General features: G+C 45.4%; 1 protein-coding gene across 6 annotated transcripts in view; it reads left to right on the top strand.

Moving 5' to 3' along the window:
- The first annotated feature begins 1,125 nt into the window (after positions 1–1,125).
- The window catches only part of Ppfibp2 (PPFIA binding protein 2), a 160,372-nt gene continuing 146,264 nt past the window's right edge, over positions 1,126–15,233 (top strand). For 5 of the 6 annotated variants that reach the window (XM_071616408.1, XM_071616405.1, XM_071616406.1 and 2 more), the window contains exon 1: positions 1,658–1,961. The gene's annotated coding sequence lies outside the window, so the exon portion shown is untranslated. Of the gene's footprint in view, positions 1,185–1,657; positions 1,962–15,233 lie in introns of those variants that run through there. The other variant, XM_071616407.1, reaches the window with a different exon arrangement.

Below are 15,233 nucleotides of genomic sequence, written 5' to 3'. Positions count from 1 at the left end.
TCTCTCAGGTGAACTTTTCATCTCTGAGGTCTCTTGTTGGATTTATATGAGAACTGATGTCCTGGTGACCTATACAAGAACTATAGCCAGAGCTGGGGAACTTTAAGATTCCTAATATCCAGGCCACACCTCTAGCCCATTAAATTAGACCTTCTAGGGGTGGGTCACAGACATTATTATTTTTTAAGCCCCTTCCCTGCAAGGTGGTTCCGAAGTGCAGATAAGTTAGCCAGTTACTTTTTTACATTTCTAAAAGTAATGGTAGAGTTGGGGGTGTAGCAGAGTGATAGATGCTCTCCCTGTGGGCATGAGGTCTTGGGTTCCACCCCAGAATTAAAAAAAAAAAAAGTAATTGTATAGTTCTAAGAACAGACTAGCATTTTCTGGGGGCTGGGGTAAGGACAGTGGGTTCCTGGGGCAATACATGTGGGATTTGGAAACACCCATGAACTTGTGTGAACTGTGGCAGACACCATTTATCAAAGTTTCTCTGCTGCTATTTTAAGGAAGTAAAATAGAACTGAAGGGTGTCTTGCTGTAACACAACTCTTGTGGGCCCCAGCCTTCCTCTGCTGGCTTTGCCCTTGATCTGCTGCTGGCTAGGTTCCTGCAGTGACCACACGTCTCTTATTTGTCAGTGTGGCTTATGTTCTATTCACGTGTACAAGTCTCTGGGCACACTGTTAATTTCAGACCACGAGGGTAAATTTGGTTTGAAAAAAGATGTGTCCCATGGAGTCTGCCAACTCTCCAGCCTGTAAAGAACTGGAGGCCAGAGCTGTAAGTGACTCCTGCCAAAGCTGGGGACTGTGCCAGAGTTCCTAGTGTCGCTGCCATCTGAGGCTCACGGAGGATTTTAATCAGCTGAATTGAGCAGCCTGTCCGTGTAAGCCCAGGCACAGCAACCAACTGGTGGTGTGACTTCAGGTTGCACACTGGGAGTCGATGTTGGAATCGGTCTCTAGGGCTCAGAACTCTAGATTGAAGAAATCATTCTTTGTGGTCAGACATTGCCAAAGCTTTTCTTGGACCTACGGTACCGGTACCTGATCTTGGTGCTGGGCCCTGGAAGTGCTCCTTGTCCTCAGATATTCGCAAGACCTGGCACAGAGCTATCGTTCGCCACCAACCACTAGAGGGACCTCCAGCCCAGGTCGCGGGGTTAGAGCACAACCGGACCTAAGGTGGGCCGGGACCGGGGCCTGCCAATATGCAGATTCCGTGGGATGGGCGGGGCTCACAGACAAGGAAAGAGGCTCTCCTCAGGCCAACCTCAACTTCTATTGCATCGCTCACTGGGTGGGGGAAGTACAGACGTCCCAAGGGTTGCTGCGCTGAGTGTGCCCCTAATAAGGTTTTCGGTGTTTCTCTCCCTGCAATTCTCTGCATAGTGTCTTCCTGCTTCTTCAGCTTTATTCTTTGCGTCGCGGGAGCGGTCCTTAGGGGCTACCGAAACCCCAGAGGCCAGGAGCACCAACACTGAGAACTGCCCAGGGTCCTCCCAGCAGCCGGAAGGGTCTGGGAGGAGGAGGTGGAGCGAGCGGGGCGGGGCCCTGGAGGGGCGTGGTTCCCCGGGAGAGGCGGGGCTTGGAGCCTGCACGCGGAGCGCGGCCCAGGGGGCGGGGGAGATGAGGCAGGTCCCTGGGGAACTGGAACGGCAGCGGACGGGTCCCAGAGGCCGGCTGTGGTTCCCGAGAGGGAGGCGAAGTGGCGGCCTTAGGAGGAGATTCCAGGGGTGGGAGAGGGACGCTCAGGGACGAGCTTCCCTCGGGGCCTCCGCCTCCGTCACGTGGGTGCGGGACCCGGCGGCTGCCGGTCGGTCTGCTGGTTGGTCAGACGGTTGGTCGGTGGGACGGTGGCCTGTAACTGAGTTTTCCGCTCTCCTGTTCGGAGGTGGGAGGGGCACAAGAGCGGCCCGCACACCTGATCTGCCCGGAGAGAAGCGGCGGTCCCGCATCCAGGTCAGTGGGCTTCCCTCAGGTGAACTTCCCCCAGGTGACAGGGGCTCACCGCTGTCCGGACTGGGATTCCTCCACAGGAGCATTGCCAGGGGACACAGATCCCCTAGATCCAACAACCACACGGGGCGTGAGGTCTGTGCCTCTTTGGGCCGGGAAGGTGTCCCAGGCGAGAGGACTGGAACCCTTCCCCTTTCTCTGGCCAGAAGACTGGGAGAAGGGTATAACTCTATGGTTTTGCTTGGGATCTTTACCCCGCTTTGCCCAGAATCCGCAGACAGCCCGCGCTCTCACAGGTGCCAGGATAGTCCTGGAGATGCCGGAGTTGGTGGTTACTTCGGTATGACAGCTTTAATATTGTTCACCCAGGCAAATCTTTGTTCAAAAAAGTGTGTGTCCAGAAGCAATGCCCGGGCTAAGACCAATGCTATATTGTAATTGCAAAAATGCAGCATGCTTTTCAAAAGCCCAAGTCGCTGCTTCCCAGTAGACTGCAATATGGGGATGGTCCTATTTAAGAGTGCACCCTCCTTCCCTCTTGACATGCCAACTCCAGACTGGTAGTTTTCCTTCAGAAGAAAATAAGATTATATATTTAAAGACCCGAGACTTCGGATTTGGGTAGGATCAAAACAGGCATTCTAGTCAGTGAAAATCCGATTATATTTTATCTTTTAAGGCAGCTGGATATTTGGTAGAGATCTGTTTCCCTTTCCAAATTTTGGTTAGTCTGTTTTCTCTCTTTCTATTTATCTCTCCTTCCTCTACCCTTCATTAATTGATTATAAAACAAAACTATTATGTTTACAAATTTTATGGTGTTTTGTGAAGTCAAATGTTCAACTACAGAAAGGTAGTTAACAGCAGTCATAATTCATCTTTAGTCTTTTATTAGTGGTATAGTCATAGTCATACTTTCATGTATTAGGATAGTCATACTTTCATGTATTAGTATATTCAGTATAGTTAATAGACAATTCATTTTAAATGTTATCTGATTTATAAATTATTTCTCTCTGCTTAAATTTATATTTAATTGATCTTGAAGTGAGAGACAAGGGGGATTGGTGAGTCTTTCACTATTGCATTCATCCTGGATTTTGTGTGTGTGTGTGTGTGTGTGTGTGTGTGTGTGTGTGGTGCTGGGTTTCAACCCCAGGGCCTTGCACATGCTAGGCAAATGTGCTTTACTACTGAAAGCACATTTAGACTCCCATCCCTTATATAACATTAATAGTGTTACTTTGAGATTTGGTAATGTACCAGTCATTAGCTTGTTGCTACTAGGGAAACAAGCTGAGTATCATGATCTCTTTACTGTAGTAGCTAACATAGATGGGCTATGTCTGTAGGACTAAGTGAAGTAAGATTAATTACATGAAGGAGGTAGGAACAAAGTGGGGAAATTCCCATCTTTCATTTAAGCATAAAAAATCTGGGATAATTTCAGGAAGGGGTGGTATAAGTGATGAACCTCAAAGGATTTCTCCAAGGTTTCTGCAGGCAGAGGTGAGTGAGTAGGAGTGACCTAGGCTGTGAAAGCTGTAGAGGCAGGCAAGCTCAGACTAGTGACAAGTGGCCAGCAGTCCAGCCTGGCCCCTATGGTGGGTGGTTAACAGTAAAGCAGGTAACAAGATGGAACATGGTCCCAGGTGGCCAAAAACACCAGGTGTAGAAAGAAGTTCATTCAGACTTTGTCTGAAGGCATGGGAGTCAAATGATTTTAAGCAGAGGATTGACTTATGGTTCTGTGAGCAGCTCAAAGTTGAAACTTTGACCCTTGACCCAACTCCCAGCCTGAAACAGAAAATCCAGTAAATGTTTTGTGGAAGTTTGAGAAGCAGTGCTTCTCAAACTTTAACAACCTAAGACTCACTGAAAATCTCCTTCAAATGCAGATTTGATTGGGTAGCTCAGAGGTGGGATCTGGTGTTCTGCATTTCTAACTTTTTCAGGGGAGGGTGGCTATCAATTCATTATCTATAGCAAGAATTTAAAGTAGTAGTTTGCAAACTGACTTGCTTGAGGGAGCTTTAGGAACAGTTCAGATTAGGTAGGTTTGGGATTTTGTAAAAAAGATCCCCCAGGAGATTCTGACAACTGCCTGGTAGGAATGGCTGTAGTGGACTCTGGCAATGCTTGGGAAGCAAGACTGGGGAGGCTACTTAGGAGACTGGCAGACTAATTTGGGGTAGAAGTAATGAGCCCTTATCTGGGACCTGAGAGAATGGTGAAATTGATACCCAAGAGACCCTGTAAATACAGAATCTGTAGGCCTGGAGACTAAGAAGTGGGAGGTGTCAGTCACTACATGAGGAGGGAGGAGCAGTTCTAGGAGAATTTAACTTTGGACTTGAGGAATGGTACTATTTACAAGTTGTTTTTTACTTGACCATAAGATATTTTTTTTTCCCCTGAATTACAAATCTGTTCATGATACCCTTCTGCTTAAAATCCCCTGGTGGATCCCTTAGTACAAAATATGAGACGGTAGAGTTATACAAGCACAAGAGACAAGGTATTTAAACATTTATTAAGTTCCATAAATTGTGCATCTCCATTCAAGATGTGACACTCAGTCACTATTTGGTGTGGGCACAACTAGGCTAAAACTCTTGGTAGCTTTGTTTTTTCCTGAGTCACTATTTTTCCTGCTTCCTCTTTCCTCAAGAGTTCCACTTCCCTTGGACTTTTGTTTTCTAGCATCATGCTTTCATTTTAGTGCTTGATGGCACTTATGTGTCCCTGTTTTCAAGAATATAGGAAAGGTGAGTTGTAGTCTGCATAGGCGGACAGGTACTAGGGATTGAACCCAGAGGTGTTTTACCACTGAGCCATGTCCCCAACCCTTTTTAATTTTTTTTATACTTGTAGGTGGATAGCAGCATGCCTTTATTTGTTTAGTTTTTTTATGTAGTGCTAAGGATCCAACCCAGTGCCTCACACATGCTAGGCAAGCACTCTGCCACTGAGCTACAGCCTCAGCCCACATCCCCAACCCTTTTTAATTTTTATTTTGAGATAGGGTCTCACTAAGTTGCTTAGGGACTTGCTGAGTTACTGAGACTAGACTTGAACTTGTGATCCTTTTGCCTAAGCCTCCCAAATTGCTGGGATTGCAGGCATGTGCCACCCACCTGGCTATATTTTCTCTTAAAGCCAGCTCTGTTGGACCTTGTGGATCTCCTCAAGGCCTATTCTTATCTTCCACATAACTGGTAAATAATCTTCTAGGAAATGATGCCCTAGAGCCATCTGTTGAGCTTTAAACCCAGTCTCCTTAAGGTCTCAAAATTCCAGAGGGCTGCTCATTCTGAGCTTTGCCTTTAGCAAATTTATGATTTCTTTTGGCCTTAGGGTCATTGGTTTAGTACTCTTTGGTAATTTCATTTCCTCTCTGTGTCTCTGTCACATTCATACTATATATGTATGCACACTGAGGGCTAAGCATTCATTGGGCACGGTGCTTTTAATCACCCTGTTCTATGTTGTGTAGTAATCTTGGTTTCTGTAACACATCTGTAGACACCAACAGGATGAGATTGTCTGATAGGATAAAGTATAACATTCTTGTATGACATTCAAGTCAATGTAGAGGCTGGCCCTAATTTAGCTCTCCAGCTGCATCTCCAATGTTCCCCAAACCAAGGGACTCGATCATTTCTGCTTTTATGTGTCTCCCTGCCTCTGCACACGTTTCCTCTCCCTGGAAATATCTGTTGTCTCTGCTCTGCAAGATGGATGAACTGTTATTAATTCTTCAGGATGCTGATCAAATTCTTGAAAACTCCTTACCATCTTCGTTTTTACTCTTTGCTTCTAATATATACACAGTGCAACAACTTTAGATCTCTGCTGTGTTACTTAAGTCACTTGTTTGCAGTTCTCTCTATGCTCTAAACTGCTTTGGGCTGCTTCAGCTCTTGTGTATGGCCCATTATCTAGTAGATGTTCAGGAAGTGTTGTGGTAAATGTGGGCCCTGAACTGGCTGGCTTTGCAGTATTTTCTTCAATAAAGAGGAAAAGGGGCAGTTCATTTTGTGTGGAAGATGAGGGAAGAAAAGGAGCAGAAGCTGAAAGATTGGAAAGACAGACAGGCCCAAAGAGTAGTGGGCCCGCATGACTAGAATCTTGGAGTGGGTGGGGACACTAACAGAGGAGAGCCTGAGATCTCAGTCTGGGGTCAGATCATGTAAATCTTTGAAATCTAGAGCTAAAGAATTCAAATTGTATGACATCAGTGACATTTAGGGTTTTTTGAGAATGGATAAGATATGGTGAAAGCTGTGTTTTCAGGAGGATTTGGAGCTATAAAGTACAGGTTAGAGAGAGAGAGGGAAGGATTTCTTGTGAGGATGGACTATTGGATAACTCATGGAGGTAGCTTAGGACATGAATCAAGGGAATGTAGTAGCAATGGAGAGGAGGGAATGGAAGCAAGTGAGCTTTCCAACAAATCCAGTAGGATTTGGTGACTACTTGGATTTGGAAGAGAGAGAAAGGAGTCAATTTGGACACTGACATTTTGTTCTGGTTTGCTGGGAGAAGAATAAGGCAATTGTTAGCAGCATGAGAGCATGGAGGAACTTCTTGGAAGGGGGAAGGGAAATGAGGGTGATTGATTCCTTTTGGAATCAGAATGGATTCTTGCTTTCCCTTTATATTTTGACCAAGGAGGATGGTGAAACCCAAACAACCTGCCCAAGGACACCCCCCTCTTGGTGGCAGAATCCAGGTCTCCTAGCCTTCTGGCTGGGACTCCGTCATCTGTAGCACAGTGTTTGGTCAGAGGAATGCCGCCAGAAGGTCCAGATGGAGATTCCATTAGGCAATGAAAAATGGGAATGAGACCAGATTGGGGTGAATTCAGTCTGCAGAAGAGCTAAGGCTGGAGGCATACAGGGTTTTGACCTGTAGTCTGTTGGCAGCCAATGTCAATGGGGGCCAAAAGGCTCACGAGGCCTCCTGTTTGTCCTGTGTCCTCCATGCATGTGGGGCTAAATAGGTAAGAGTGCTTTTATGGTACCAGAACTCTTCTACTTGTTATTCTCAGTGTGGGTACATGTAAATTAATTGTGTTTTTCTGGGAATACAACCACTCATCAGTTTACCATTTCCATGAAAAAAGGTATTCCAAGAACCAAACATCCTTACCCCATACAGACTTTAGGGACACATTTTGCTAGTTCATGAGAACTTGAATGGGGATGGGAGCAGAGGGTGGGAGTGACAGATAGCTGGGTGAGGCAATCAGTCCTGAGGACTTCCTCCAACTAGGGGCAGGGGTCAGGGATCCAGCTGACTGACTGAAGGCCACACCTGTCAGATGATGAGAGAGAACCTTATCTAGAATCTGCACTGCTGCCAAGAGACTTGGTGGAATTTCCCTCTTCTTCTCACCGCTCCCTCCCATACCTCCCTGCATAGCCAGGCTCTCCAGCCTTTAGCCTCCTAATATAATGCCTTGCCTTTACCATGTGCCCTGGTCACTTAAGTTTACTAAGGCAGAGCTGGGTTAATGCATGTGAAACATTATCACCTGACATGTGGTTGCCAAACAAAAACAAAAGACACAAGGAATACTGGGAGTCCACTTTAAGGGGAAACTTACAAGCCTCCTTGGCTTTTTGGAGCTATATAGCTGGGTCTTTCCATTTTCCACTTCATCTTGTTCAGAGGTTGTGTAGAAATAAACATAAACACACACATGCACCTCCTACCCCTGCCTGTCCCCACTGCCACCCTGCCTGTCCCCACTGCCAATGCACTGAGAACAAAGTGTGTGCATGAGCCTGCTCACCCATGCTAAAGTAACACAGGGACAGCCATAGATTGCAAACTTGAAAGTTGGGTTTTCCAAGGCTTAGGAATCATTTATCAGAGGCAGGTGGGTGGAGGATCCATTAACAAATCTCTAGGAAGAAATTAGTTAGCTTAGATACTGTATAGGGAATAGATCCTACATGGCCTCTACCTTGGCCTGCAGCTGCTGTGGCATTCCCAGGGTGCTCTACTTTGGGTATAGCTATTTTTACCTGGGAATGAGGATAGTATAGCAGGAAATCCTAATCCCAGGGTTTCTCTGTCTGCTTAGGGATAGCCAAAGTTTTGGTGAATAAGGAAGGGTTTTTAGTGGGGTCAGTCTGAATTGCTGCCTCAACTCTCCAGGGTAAAGATGTGGTTCCACAGCAACTTGTGTGCATGTTGGAACAAACCCATCACATACAGCTGAGTCTTTCAGGCTGGGCAGGGACCACTCTGAGCTGGAGGGCCACTTCTTTGATTGCACTAGGTGTCCCAAGAAGTCCTAGAAAATTTCCCCAACTTTTTTCTTGCAGAAAGACCCAGAAGCTCTGACAGAAGGAACCCATTGTTTGACAGGTATATGTGAATTTATGTGTAAGAGAGAGGGAGACACAGAGTTGTATAGAATCCAAGAGGTCTGTTGTAGGGACTGAAAGAACAGAAAAGGACAGAGCCACAACTCAAACTAAGAAGACCTTGCCTTATATACAGGACAGCTCTCTCAGGGGCAATAAGTTCCTTCTTCCAACACAAGTCCACCTCTTCATGGAGGCGTCAAAGGTAAAGATGGGACTGACTCGTAGAGGGATAGAAGGGAAGAAAGTGTAGAACTTTTAGCTATGGTAGCTTTGACAAAGGGCTTGTCTCATGAGGTAGGGGAAGTGTTATTACCACTTTATGGGGTGTGTATTTATACACGCTCATGTGTGTATGTGTGTGTGCTTGGGAGTCAAACCCAAGGTCTTGTGCATCTAGGCAAACACTACCACTGAGCTCTACAGCCAGTCCTGGGAAACAGATTTCTGAAGGTTCCAGAGTATTAGACTTAATTTTATTTATTGGCCCATATGGATGCTTTGACGGGTGAAAGGAGGTAAGATAAATGCTAAAATATATGAACTTGGAACGATAGGACTGTTTTCACACTGGGATGTGTGGCATCAAACTGAGTGTTCAAAACTAAATTTTATGAGAAACAGGCAGGCAAGGAAGTGTGGGTAGGGGAGAGTGGATTGGTATGGGGAGAGGAGAGAAGTTAGAATGTAATTTTGGGTGGGACTGGCAGTTTCTTATCATACAACATTTTGCCAGAGTGAAGGAATGGTTCTTGGCTCTGACACCTGGCCTTGACTGGATGTCATGAAAAAGTTTATTACATAAGCTCTTCCTGCAGCCAGCCAAGACATCTGGTTCTTCAATGAATACTGCTCACCTGGTAACAGCAACAACAGCCCTGTGTGTGTCTGTCTAGGGTTTCACTGCACAGGCTCACTGGTGCTGCATAGTGCCCTGGGCAGGGATTATTGTCCTGCTCCTGGAAATAAGGAAACTGACTCCTGCCCACCTCCCACCTTCCTTAATGATAGGTGCAGGTTTTCTCCATCTTGGGGGCTTGGCCTCCCTGACCCTGAGGACCCTGGTAACTCTAGAATGGGGGCTTTGAATCAAACAGTTCTCCATTCAAACTCCAGCTCTACACAGGTTTGCTGTTGGTACTTTGAGCAAGTCCCTTTACCTCTCTGAGTCTTAAGTTCTTCATCTGTTTAATGGGTTAAGATAATAGGCCTACCTTTGTTGTGAAAATGAGATGATGCAATCAGTGTTGACTATAGTTCTTGGTACATTGCAGATAGTCAAACCCTATTATTTTTGTCATTATTTTTCTCTTTTCAGGAAGCCAAAGAAAAATATTTTGCCAAAAGGAGGGGTTAGCATCATCCAGAGGGATTATACTGATATTTCAGGGGAGTAGTATTCTTTAGGTGTCTAGGTGTGACACAGAAAGGGCAGTCATGGGTGGGGGTGAACAGAAAGTCCAGGAGGCAAAAGTGCATGGCAAGGTAGGTCGCAGTTTGGCTTCAGATAGCTGGTCACCTTCAGGACAAGGGAAGCACACAGATCTCAGAGCCCAAACCAGCTCAGTGAGTGGTGGCAGGATAAGTGCAAAGTCCTTCCCTTAGGCTCCCAAAATCAATTAGTGTGTCCTATTTGTCCCTGTGGAAAAGCTCAGATAAATTGGCTTAGCCTGCTGCATTAATAGAAATCCTGAGTATAGAGCTTGGTAAGGGATCTTCATCCCTACATTGGCCAAGACTGGCCACACCTGGAGGCATGTGGGCAAGGGACCGCATATGCTGCAAAGCTGTTGAGGGCCACAGCTGAGTCAGGGTGGCACCTGGCATTTTGCCAGAGGGAGTGGTTGAGAGGTGATGCCAGCAAGCCATTGAGATGATGATGCTTAAGTTAAGCTGTGTATTCAGTTGTATATAGAGCTTTGCTGTCCTGCAGTAGGGTGGCTCCTGCTGCCTCAGGTGCCCACTACTTTGGAGTTCTGGGAGAGTTCGCGTTGGTTGGTTAGTGAAGTTCCAGTGGAGGGTTCCGATTGGTGTGTGGTGTTCCTGAAAGGGCCGCGTGGGTGGTGTTGGCCGCGGGGGGGGGGGGCGAGTTCGGAAATAAAAGTTTGTTCCTGCTTGAGTGGCTCGTGATTTGTGCCCAGCCAGACTGCGGCACAAAGCCAGGGTTCTTGTCCTACAAGCTTTGGAAGAACTTGAGTATAGATAGGAAGACAGGGGATCATAGGGATGTGACTATTATTTTCAGATGGGTGAGGGAGATACTATGTTCCACACTTCTCAGAATGCAGACTTGAGGAGGCCATGGCAGTAATGGTAGAGGGAGTTAAAGAGGAGGCAGATAACCAGACCTGGTGTGTACAGCCATAATCCTAGCTATTTTGAAGGCTGAGGCAGGAGGATTGCATAAATCTGTTTCCCAGGACTGGCTATAGGGCTCAGTGGTAGTGTTCAAGACCAGCCTGGGCAATTTAATGAGACCCTGACTCAAAATACAATAAAAAGGGCTGAGGATGCAGCTCAGTGGTAGCATGCCCCTGGGTTCAATCTCTAGTACAACCAAAAAGGGAGGCATATATTTGTTTGAAATGGTGTAAGAAACTCAAGCTTGTCTCTAAGGCCAAGTATCTTTCTTAAAGTATGTATTGGAGTCCACCTGAAAAAGGGCATTTATTGTCCAAGTGGTATTGAGCAGAGAGGATTTCATGAAATAAAGGGAGGCAGGTTGTGTTGAGAGGTCAAAGGACTATCTGAAAGGACTGCAAGATTTTTTTTTTATTAGTTGCTCAAAACATTACAATGATCTTGATATATCATACATTTGATTCAAGTGGGGTATGAATTCTTTTTTTTTCCACGTGTACAGATTGCAGTATCACATTGGTTTTACAGCCACGTTTATACATACAGCCATATTAATGTCTTTTGTATTCTGCTGCTACCCTTCCTTTCCCCCCTCCCCTCCCTTCCCCTCCCATCACCTCTCTCTACCCACTCTATGACACTTTTCTCTCTCTCTCTCTCTCTCTTTTTTTCTTCCTCACACCATCTTATATGTAATTTGGACTGCAAGATTTTGACAGTAGGTTTTGTGGATCAATTAATTGGGACTGGGTCCTAAGGAATTAGAACTAGAGATATACCTTTTGGGGCAGGTGGGTTTTTTCTGTGTGAGGAAAGATGAGAATATGCAAAGATCCTTCGTGGTCAATGAAATGTTTTGAGTTAAGGACATAGAAGTCGCTTATGTAAATGAACAAGCTGGGATAAAGAAATAATGAGGAAACTTAGCTAGACTCTTTCTAGTTGTTAAAAATTGAAAAAAGTTGGAACTAAGGTAATGGGGTGGGCAGGGGAGACTTTATCCTGTTGATGGTGAGAAAGAATTGTTGGCTTCTGAGCAGAGATGACTGTTAGCACATGTAGGGTGGAGTGAGGGTGAAAGGCCAGGGACAGGCAGCCTTAAAGCTGTGCAGAAACTTCTCTATCCCAGCTCATAAGAGGAATATCCCACTTAATGATGGGGCTAGGGAAAGAGGAAAGGCTCCAAGAATATCCCTTTGTGAGCTAAAACTTTGAGGCTGTGATCCATAGAAAGTGATAAACTATGTGTATTCTCTACTGGTGCCTCCCTTGGCCTAATTGCCTGGCTACAACATGAAGGCTTTTTCTTTCTCATGGGCATTCCATGAAGATTGTGAAAACACAGCACCCTGGGACAGAGAGAACCAGGGCCTGTGGTCTGAGGCACTGAGCTCCCAGCATCCAATAATGGTGGGTATAGAAGGGAGTTATCCAGAAGGACACTGGCCACAATACTGGGAAGTTTGACTGTCTACAGTCTCGGCCCAGAGCAGGTTCCAGCCCCAAGAAAGGCGGGGGAGCCTGTGGGCACCAGGGCTTTATTTAAGTGGGCTGAGGTTTTGGGTGGGGTATGGTAGGTGGGAAGATGGAGAATGCTGTGTTTAAGCAACATGGATGCCTGAGTGCCATGATATCCTGGTTTGGGGAGATATTATGGCCTGACAAAATGGTAGGGAGGAGATGGCAGCCACAGAGTCAAAACTATCCCACTGGGTTTGGGAAAACTACACCCTGTTAGGAGCATAGGCAGAGCATAATTCATAAGTACTCTGGAATCAGTAGGCTCGTGTTCTCATTATTTCAGTCACTAAATAATTTTCAAATCCTCCTCTTCTCTGAGGAAAGTAGTGGATAGTGGGACATGAGATGAAAAAGACATGACCCCTGCCTGAATGGAACTTAAGGAATGTACCTCTCACTCAAATCAGGCTGTAATAAACACTAAGAAAATAAGAGTATTTAGAAAAAAGAGGTTGGACTTCCTGAGCATGTGGTGATTGAGGTGTGTCTTGAAGACAGAAAGGGACTCTGTGGAGGTGAAGGGAATTCCTGGCAGAGGGAACAGAAATGTACAAAGGAGGGGGACTGGAAATTAAGGAGCATGTGTGAAAATAGCCAGTGGGGGGTTGTTTAGAACTGAGAAGTGAATGAGGTTTAGCTGGGGGTCCCCCGAATCCATAATGATTGGCCATTATCATTTTTTATAAAATCCTCACCATGCCTCAGGCATTGAGCAGAGTTTTGCTTCTGTCTCATAGCAGCCTTTCAGGACTTAGCTCAGCAGGCTCCACGAGGATGCAGTACTTTCCTAGATGGTGAGTGACTGAATTTGATGTACACTCAGTCTGCTTGATTTCAAACCTGTGTTCTTTCTGCCTATTTTGCTATCATATTCAGAGTCCAGATTATACAGAGTCCATTACATGAAAACTTACTTTTATCATGATGAGGAAGGAAGATGGTCAGTGAACGTGTAGTAGACCACATGAACACTTTGAGAAACACTTGGGGGGTGTGACCAGATTGTCACAAAGCACATCCTGGCCCCACTTGATATATGCAAGCATATATATTATTTAGGTAAATCTCTAAAAGTTGCATAGATTTTCATGGGATCTAGAAACTGTTAATACCTGACTGCTATAGGTAATTTCTAAATTCTTAGCTAAATTCCTCTCTTTTCTTTCCCATTCAAGAAAGTATATTAAAATAGGACAAGACAATCCCAATTTTCTCATTTATACAAAAATTTCTTCATCTTTAGCTACTTTGTCATTAGTAACAAATTATAATGAACCTTACCTGTTTGGGACCCTAGACTATCATCCCTAAAGGATGTTTGGTGAAAGTGGTGTTCGAGAGTGGGTCTTGAGAATGGGTTGGAAGGGTTGGGTGAAGGATGAGAGTCAGAGAAATATGGGCAAAAAAACTCAGGTGGGGATGTGGGGGTGGAGAGGAGGGGCTGATATGGTTCAGTAAGCATTTGCTGCAAGCCTGCCCATGCAGGGGTGTGGAGTAGGTGCTGGGTCATCTGCATGAAAGGAGAGTATTGTTTCCATGGTAGACATGTTCAGGCTTTGAGCTGGTGGGTGTTGGTGGGGGCTGCCTGCTCAAGTCATCCTGTATTCTGTAGAGCCAGCCAGTCCTTATTGCTTGATCAGGTATACCCTGGGCCCTGTCCTGTCCAGCTTGGCTCTCCTCCTGGAGCTGAGAACACATACCTGGCCCTAGTAGCTTCACCTTTCTTCTGTCCTCAGAGTGGTCTTGAATCCTTTAGGCTTCCAAATGGGAAGCTTTTCCTCCACTCGGAAAGTTTGAGAAAAATCACATGGGGAGGCAATAATAACCTTAGAGAAGATACAGTGCCATTTCAGGGAGAAGATAGAGTGATGTCTGGGTTGTGATTACTCAAGATCTTATGTTAACAGGAGACTTCAGAGGACAGAAAGCTCTACCTCTGTGTTTTAGCTACTAATAAAGAACATTTTAAAAACTATTAAGGGCTGCCCTGGTGTCACAAATCTAGTCCTCGAACGTCATGATTACTTATATTTGAAAGAGAATTTTAACTCAAGTAACAGTTGAATGAGGAATGGTATTCATGAGAAGGATCCTATACTCTACTTAAATGCATCTCATTACATCATTGTTACACACTGTGTATGGAAACTTTCCCTAAGTAACTCCTGGAGTAATTGACTGGTTATAGGTGTCCCTCTAGTGTGTGGTGCATACTAAGTGCAATTGTGAGGTCTCTCTGTGACACTGGTACACCTCAGCCATCTTCTTTTAAGACCATCTCTAGAGTTAAAATGGGTATGCTCAAAATCAGTGTATGAGGCCAGGGACCTTCTGCTTTAAGGCTGAAGCCAGCCATGAATGTGGTCAGCACTTGGTACTTTGCTCCCTGACCCCATAAAGCCCAGCTTTGGTTTTAGCTTCCATGTTGGGGGCCTCCCAAATTCACTTCCCTGGCTACGACTTCTCTGTCAGATGTCTGCCCCAGATGGCCCCCAAGTATCATAAACTTAGCCTACTCACTGTCCCTAAGCAGTGCCACCCGGTAAGACCATAGGGAAATGACTGAGAAAGGTGCCAAGAGTTTGTTAAGAGTGCATATGATCTGTAGGAAATTTGCAGTCTTGAAGGCCTAATAGTGGCTCTAACCTGCTTTCTGTCAGGTACTGCTAGAGAGACCTGCAACTGCTGGAGAAAATCTAGAATATGTGTACCATGTTTGCGCTCCTGAACCAAAGGATCTGCCTATGTCCAGCCCTGGGTATGGGAGACATAATCTCCATTATATAAGAATCCAAGAAATCAATGTGTATTACTCAAAGAAAAAACTAATCTATCTCATAAATAGTACAGGTTTTAAGAATATGCTCTTCATCTTAGCTATATCGTCCCCCATTCATATTATTGAAATCCTAACCCCTGAAGTGGTGGTATTAGAATGTGGGGCTTTGGAGAAGTGATTAGGTCATGAGAGTAGAGCCCTCATGAATGGATTAGTCATTAGTCCTTTCATTAG

This window comes from Marmota flaviventris, chromosome 9, assembly GCF_047511675.1.
Source record: "Marmota flaviventris isolate mMarFla1 chromosome 9, mMarFla1.hap1, whole genome shotgun sequence".
NCBI lineage: Eukaryota > Metazoa > Chordata > Mammalia > Rodentia > Sciuridae > Marmota > Marmota flaviventris.
The sequence above is the reverse complement of the archived record's forward strand: the minus strand, read 5'-3'. Positions and strand labels throughout refer to the sequence as shown.